The following is an 8101-nucleotide window of genomic DNA, read 5'->3' as shown; positions in this document are numbered from 1 at the left end:
CTCCCATAGTTCACGCTGCGTGACTGCTCATCTGATGCTCGTCCTTCTCCTCCATTATGTTAGACAGGGGGCTGAGTGAGCTATTCTGGGAGAGAACGGCAACTCTCTGTTGGTTTCCCAACTAAAGAGGCGTTTCCAATAGCAACCGAGACCTATGGCCTACCCCCTGTGGTGTCCAGCTCTCACACTTGTGGTTGTTAGAGAGTGCACGTCAGTCTGAGCGTATTTGCCCCTGTGCCTGTGTGTTGGCATGCATGCACGTGTGGGATTTGGTGCGTGTCTTTGTCTTTGTGCTGCGTGTGTGTGTGTGTGTGTGTGTGTGTGTGTGTGTGTGTTTGTACAGAGGAAACAGGATGCAATCTATCACTCACAAATCTATAGCAGTGGTGCAGAGCGAGGGATGAACACGTTAGTGTCAGGAGCAGGCAGGGGAGAGGAGCAAGGGAGAGGAGTGATGTGACTGCTATCGATCCTGCCTGGTAATTACAGCACGATTTATTACCGGAGAGAGAGGGACAGAGAGACAGGAGAGAAAGAGAGAAAGAGGGTATCATATTTAGTTTGGGGTTGTAAGTAAGGTTTTTGGTGAGAGTGAACAAGGTCAGAGAGAGACAGAGAGAGATCATTTTACCCCCCCTCGAGTGCTCTGAGATCTGATCATTGTACTGCTCACTGACAGCCTTCCCCCTCCTCCCTGTACCCACTCATCTCTATTTTCTGTTGTTGTTTTTTTTAATTCATTGATTATGATCAAATGATGCTCCTAATGGCGATATTGAACTTATGGCTTTTTGTTTGTTACTTTCAAGAGGTTGTATGGAATGAATACGGGGCACATCTGTTGGCTTTCTTTAAACTCGTTTACTTGCATAAAGACGCTCTGCCTTATGCCTGTCAAAGGCAGCAGTTCTAATCAGTGCTGAGAAGTGTTGACATGATATGAAGTGAAGGTGTACTCTGTCGCTCTCACAAAACAAGCCTTTCAGTGTGTGTGGCTTGTAAAAGTGTGGGAGTATCGGGTTGTTTACAGAGATATGAGGGTGTCGAGCGTGTTCTTGTGGGAAGATACGTGCATTTATGTGTGTTTGTGTATGCGTGGGGGCAATATTGTTCCTGAATGTGTCAAAAAGTATGTTCGTATCGGTGAACCACATCCTGCTGTTCAATGAGTCATACAGACACACACGCACACACACACACTCACATACAGACAGACTTGCATACAAGACTAAAGTGTATGTTTGATTGCAGTGTGGTTACGATGCGGTTTTCTGTTCTTTCCTGATCACTTAGCTGTTCGCATAAATATTCACCACAATCAGCTTAGGTCTAAATACCCTTCATCCCATTGCATTAACAAACACGACAACCTTTACACACTGAGTTTTTTGTTTTTTTATTTGATTAAATCTCATGTCTTGTATGAAAATTAAGTACTAATTGTCAAGGATAATGCCAAATTGTCTTGGATCATCTTTCGTCTTGTGCAAAAACACACAAACACACACAGGGACACAGTATACAAGCATCTCTGAGTGACTGAGGACCAGGAGCGCAGAACTACAGTTATCAATCTAAATTTTTGGAAAGATAAGCATCCCAAATTGAATATGGTTGCAAATTACTGGCAGAGCTGGTAATGAGCAAAGCCATTGTCCTGTGAAGTGATATGAGATTTTAATATGGATTGATTGTCTTTTCATTTCACAACAATAGATACAGGCTAGAAAGAGTATCATAACTGATAGAAAAAAAAATAGTCTGGCTACATTCTTGTGTAGATCCAAAAACACAAAAAGAATCAAACTGGTGCAAAAATAAATAAAAATATAAATAAATAAAAAATAATACTACTTACAGGGTGACAAGGTGGGAAAAGTGCAAAAAAAAAAAAAAAAAAAAAGTAGGGCATACAAAGAAAATGTTTTGATCAAGATATATATGATATATGATATAAGCTATGGGAGAATCACAGAGTTGCTCTGTCTCACATAATGTCTGGTGTTGCCTTTTGTCTTCAGAACTGATGGTAGTTACTTGGCCAAAATGTTTTCTGTTTGTTTGCGCACGCATTCTTCTTCTTCTTCTTCTTCTTCTTCTTATTATTATTATTATTATTATTAGTATTATTGTTGTTGTTGTTGTTGTTATTATTATTATCGTTATCATTATTATTATTGTTATTTTATAGTTGTTATTGTTGTTGTTATTATTATTATTATTGTTGTTATTTTCATTGTTGTTACTGTTGTTGTTGTTATTATTATTATTATTATTTAATTATTGTTGTTGCTGTTGTTGTTGTTGTTGTTGTTGAATTATTTTTATTTACTTTCACCATGTCACCATGTAACTAAAACCATGAAAATCATGTACATTTTTGCATCAGCTGGCCTCTTGTATTTTCTTCCTTCAGAGTGTACAAGTTTATTCTGATCCTCTCCTTTACAGGAACAATATACTTGTGAGATTGTGAAGCAGAGTGTAGTTTGTTGGTGCAAGTTGCTATGGTAATGCTGCTACTGGCTACATTCCAGTAATAGATTGATTTTGGTACGTTTTTTTCCCCCCTATATTCTATATCCATGGATGGAAGAGGGACTAGAGGAAATCTCTCTCTCTCTCTCTCTCTCTCTCTCTCTCTCTCTCTCTCTCTCTCTCTCTCTCTCTCTCGCTCTTTCTCTCGCTCTCCCTCTCTCTCTGTTTCTCCCTCTCTCTCTCTATGTATGCAGTTGTGCATGTGTATCTTTCTTTTATCAATCTGTAAGCCTGGTATTGATCGGCCAAGTTATATTTCCTCTAATGTGCTGGGAAGGGGAGGTGGGATGGGGTGGGGAGCAGCTTTCACTTAGCCTCCAAGCTCTTAGGAGAACATCTATCAACATTTCCAGGCATGAGGAAAGGTTGAAGGGCGGAGGGGGTTCAATCATATGCACACACAGGGACAGAAACACACGCACGCAAGCACACTCACGCACGCACGCACGCACGCACACACACACACACACACACACACACACACACACACACACACACACAAACAGAACAAGAACAATCTAAAATAGCAGCAACAAGCAGCATCAAGCAACCAACGCACCTAACCAGAGCTCAAATATGTTGTTGTTTACACTGCAGGAAGCAAAAGCTAACACATCCTAGAGAGCTGCTAGCCTGAGCAATAGGCTCTGTGCTTTGAAGAAACAGCCAGGAGAGGACAATATCATCATTGGTGCCAGGGTCTGCTGTGTGAGCAGTGTGACTATTCAACAATCTGTCCAAGGTTTTGTTTTGTTTTGTTCTTTAATTAAGTGGGTATAGCACGAGCACCCCGCCGCCTGATTGTTTCATACCGTGAATCCCAGGATGCTGTGATGTATTGAGAGGATAATGTCCTCCCTTGTTTGTTTTTTCTTTTTTTTTTCTTCCCTGCTACTTCGCTTTGCTCTCTTCTGGCCTCACACAGGACTGGTAGATTTACTGAGCCACCATATAGTTCTCAGCAGGGAGAGAGAGGAGGGGGAATCAGTTGTTCCTCTTCTCTTATCTCTCTTAACAAAAGCCTCTGATGAAGACAACAAGCCTTCTCCCTCTCTTGCTCTCTGTCTCTCTCTCTCTCTCACGCACGCGCTCGCTTTCTCATTTGTCTCTTGCTCTCCTCTCTGTTTGACAGTCAGAGTGCTAGTTGAACATGGCAGCTCTGACACCGTTTCACATCTTTAGTCCTTTTGTTGGGAGTGCTTTTGCATGTGTGCGTGTGTGTGTGTGTGTGTGTGTGTGTGTGTGTGTGGGTGGGTGTGTGTGGGCGTGCATGTGCGTGTGTGCATGTGAGAGCGTCTGCGTGTTTTTGTATAGTTCCATAGTGTTGCTTGTGTGTCTGCCTGTATCCATGCCTGCGCTTGTGTGTGTATGCCTGCCTGTGTGCCTGCGTGCACATCTGCTTATGCATGTGTGTATGTGTGTGTATATGTGTGTGCACTGCATTCCTCAGCTCTCTCAGCACTTATTTCTCTGTTGTTTGAGGCCATGAGTGTCTCTGTGGAATAATAACTGTTTCTGTAATCATACAACTTGTAAGCAATTAGCTGTTTTTTGTACAATACTATTATTCTCCCCCGCTTTGTAATTATCTGTAGGGGTGTTGCACACAATACACATACATATGCGGAAATGCACACTTGTATTCGCGTGCACAAAGTACATTATAGCTTATGTGTAGCTGTCTCGTTTTCATTTCTGGCTTATTGTTCCCAACTCAAAGCATAGCAGAAGTGGTTCTTAGCTTGTAATATGGAGGAAATGGGTACACAGCCTCTCTAATTACCGTTCACCCACTGACACTAATTTACATACAAACACAGTCGCACTCCAATCAAAACCTTCATTATCTCCAGATTTCATTCTGTAGGGCATGATATTCCGGCTGTTATATTTCATCCAAGTTTGGTGTCTCGACTCCATGGCTTGGTTGGTAAGGTAACTGAGAGGCACAAATAGGGATGTTTGCCAACGATCTGCTTTCCTGTAGCTTTTTTGGAGAGCGTTGACTCAAGAATGTCTAAATTTCAGAGGCCAGGCAAAGGATAAGTAAAAGGAATATAACACAAATATGAGTGCAAGTTTCTGTAAAATTTATCTGAGCCTGCTTTTGTTTTGAACTAATTGGTATTGTGTGTGGGAGCACAAGACAGATCCTGTGATCAACTGTTGATTACAGAATTGAGTCAGCATCCTGTGCTGTTGACTGCTTAGGTTGAGGAGTGAAGTGGAGGTCATCCATGCATTGTAGCGAGTGTGTGTATCATCATCGCTGCCTGGTGTATTGAATGAAAACCAAACTGTTAAATGAGGCAGTCGTTAAGATTGTCCCCACTCTTGGAGACAGGCAAAAAAAAAAAAAAAAACCTCTCACAATGGGAAAACTCTAATTGTTGAAAGTCTAATTGTACTGTAAACTACCACATTACCAGACCTCTGTACCGATGTTAATTTTTCTCCTTTGTCTTTAAATTTTGGTTTTGATGACTGTATAATATATATTTTTTTACTTATTATAATTGTTGGTCACCCATTTAGAGAGTTTATTTGCTGAAACAGATATATGCCATTCCTGAGAAAAAGAAAAGAAATCACTATTGTATAAACTGCTTCACATAACATACCTTACAAATCCAAATTAAAAAAAAAAAAAAAAACAGGTTGCCTATGCATTAGCCTAATTTATTTATTTATTTATTTTTTATTATTATTGGTATAACCTGGAAAAAATATAGTACAGAAATTAATACTACAAAAGGAGATGTCTGTTTTTGCAAATAAACTCCTAAATTTTGTCTATTTTGGTTCTATAAATATGAAATATCATTTAATGCCTTTTATCTTCTGTGTGAACACGATTACTACTCTTTCCTTTGATTGCATTCTTTTTCTAAATGACAAATTTATTTCTTGATTTATAATTATTTTCTTTGGATCACTTCATTCTAGATTTTTCTTATTAGATATATAAAGGTAAGGTTTACTGTCAGCATTCTCACTTGCAATTAATTTGTTCTTCAATTTTCTCCTTTCTTTGCAGGAAGCAGCCCCACCCTAACTGCAGGTTTTTTTTGTTTTTTTTTTCTCACATGCATATATTTCACTGTGAATTATGTGTTTAACTTCTGTGTCTCCACACTGACTGTGACCCTGAACAGGATCTGCTTCAGCTGATATACACAGGTTTATTTTTAATATGTTCATGAAGGCTTAATAGTAATCTTACCCAGACAGAGTGCCTTATTGGTTTTTCTTTGGTGCCCCCTCAGCATACTTTTCTGAAGTAAATGTTTTCCACCAGGGGGGAATCATGCTGTTCTGCTATTTGTTGTTGATCTACATGAGCTTATGTGGCCTAAAATCGGCCCCAACATCATCTTTCTGTGAACTATTCTCAGCAACAGCACAGCTGTGTTCCTGCATTGTGTCTATGCTGTCATGAGTGAATACATTTTTTTACTATTTTATTTTTCAAATATATATACTCATTCACAGAACACACCACATGCACACGGTAAAGAATCTTATTCTAAAACTAGTGAATGAGGGGTGCCCCAACCCTATTGAGCTGGAACTGACTTCCTGTGTGTGTGCTTGTGTCAGTGCAAATAGGTTACGGAGATTGATGAACTAGCAATCAAGTTAGAAACACAGAATGATTGGCATCCCTGTTTGGTTTGACTGACATCCTAAGGAAGTAATGGAGTCGGTGTGTGTGTGTGTGTGTGTGTGTGTGTGTGTGTGTGTGTGTGTGTGTGTGTGTGTGTGTGTGTGTGTGTGTGTGTGCGTGTGTGCGTGTGTGTGTGTGTGTGTACGTGCGTGCGTGCGTGCGTGTGCGTGCGCGCGCGCGTCATTTGTGCCAGCCTGTGCCAGTTGGACATATTAGGTCTAAATGAAGCAACTGATGGAAACTATGCCCGTTATCCGAAACCTTATCAGCTTTCTGAAACACAATGGTTACAGACTTAACCAAGGATTAGTCGGCATGCTAAACATAGATGTGTGTGTGTGTGTGTGTGTGTGTGTGTGTGTGTGTGTGTGTGTGTGTGTGTGTGTGTGTGTGTGTGTGTGTGTTGTATTTTTGAGTAGTTTGGTAGTGGTGGTGGGGGCTATGGGGGCTAAGGTCAGAAATGAACAGCCTCTGAAACATTTTAAATGTTACGATGGCCTCTAGTTATGATTTGACCCCGCTTTTAATTACTGAAGAAATGTATTTTTTTCATCACCTGCAGTCTGTAATGGTGATAGTTATCTCGCGTTTTACCCCAGAGTTACAAGTAGGAGAAGAGAGAGAGAGAGAGAGAGAGAGAGAGAGAGAGAGAGAGAGAGAGATCGGCAAGGCGCGCCACATTAACTTGCACCGGTGCGTATCCGAGTGTGACATCCGGTATCCGACTAACATCAACTAACTGGCCGTGAGCTTTTACCGGGACCGTGATCACTGATGCCCGAGAAAAGGGCTGTTTGTGTCAATCAGCCACACACACACACACACACACACACACACACACACACACACACATACACACACACACACACACACGCACACACACACACGCACACACATCACCAACATTCTCTATCTCTCTCCCTCCCTCCCTCCCTCTGTCGTCTCCACTTGTGTAGGCGCTCTTAAACCGGAGCATTTACGCGCGGCAGTCAGTCGTTAACAGGCAGCCTGATATCGGCGCTTCTCCGTCCACTCGCTGCCAAATCTCCACCTTAGGGAGCAGAGATAGAGGGGCGAGACGGCATAAAATGGGAGAGGAGTAGAGAAAGGAGACCAGAGTGAAGAGAAAGAGAAGAATGGTGAATGGGGGGAGGAGAGCGGATCATTCCGGCTGGCCGCCTCTGCTGCTCTAGTGGTGGGTAGGGAGCGAGGAGATGGCACAACGCTTCAGCATCCAAAACACACCGGAGTGGTGCGCCACCAAGACAGGAGCCCCAGACCCACCCGACGCAGCTTCACACTCACCGCTCTCCCTTCACCCCGTCTTCCCACGCGGCAGCGCCTCCACCCCGGCCAGAGGTAAGTGGGCGAGTCGGTGCTCCTTCATTACAGTGAACTCCCGCTGGCTCTCAGATTGATGCATCCTCTGTTACTTTGAGTTTATCTTTCAGCCTGTTACAGATCAATTGGAAGGGTATTCATTATGTGGACTGTTTCTGTTTCTACCTACATTAAATTAGGCTAAGGATGTTAAGGTTTTGCATCCGGCAGAATATTAGAATATTAGAATTATTAATGCAGTTTTTTCCACAGTTTTTGGCGTTTTACTTTTAATAATAATATAGCCTAATATAATAATATAATAGGCTTCAGTGGTTAATCCAACGATAACTGGATGATTTGATAAGAACATATGTCTACCTATTTGTGTTTACCAGTAGGCTGGGCAATAACTTCATGCAAAAATAAAACATAATTAATTAAATTATGAAGACTGCAGGAAAGTAGGCTATTAATTTTCAAGTATGGTTTTACTCAAAATTCACATTCTAATTTTGATGTGTTTCAAAACTTTGACTGTTCATGAAGCCTATTATAAAATGCGCCGTACATAAA

The 8101-nt window shown here is 41.4% G+C and overlaps 1 protein-coding gene across 3 annotated transcripts in view; it reads left to right on the top strand.

Moving 5' to 3' along the window:
* Nucleotides 1-464: 464 nt before the first annotated feature.
* ndst3 (N-deacetylase/N-sulfotransferase (heparan glucosaminyl) 3) overlaps nt 465-8101 on the top strand; it is a 54390-nt gene continuing 46753 nt past the window's right edge. For all 3 annotated transcript variants that reach the window (XM_030053072.1, XM_030053054.1, XM_030053062.1), the window contains exons 1-2: nt 465-479; nt 7162-7564. The gene's annotated coding sequence lies outside the window, so the exon portion shown is untranslated. The remainder of the gene's footprint in view (nt 480-7161; nt 7565-8101) is intronic.

This window comes from Myripristis murdjan, chromosome 1 (genome assembly GCF_902150065.1).
Source record: "Myripristis murdjan chromosome 1, fMyrMur1.1, whole genome shotgun sequence".
Lineage (NCBI taxonomy): Eukaryota > Metazoa > Chordata > Actinopteri > Holocentriformes > Holocentridae > Myripristis > Myripristis murdjan.
Note: the sequence above shows the minus strand (reverse complement) of the source record. Positions and strands in the feature narration are given on the sequence as shown.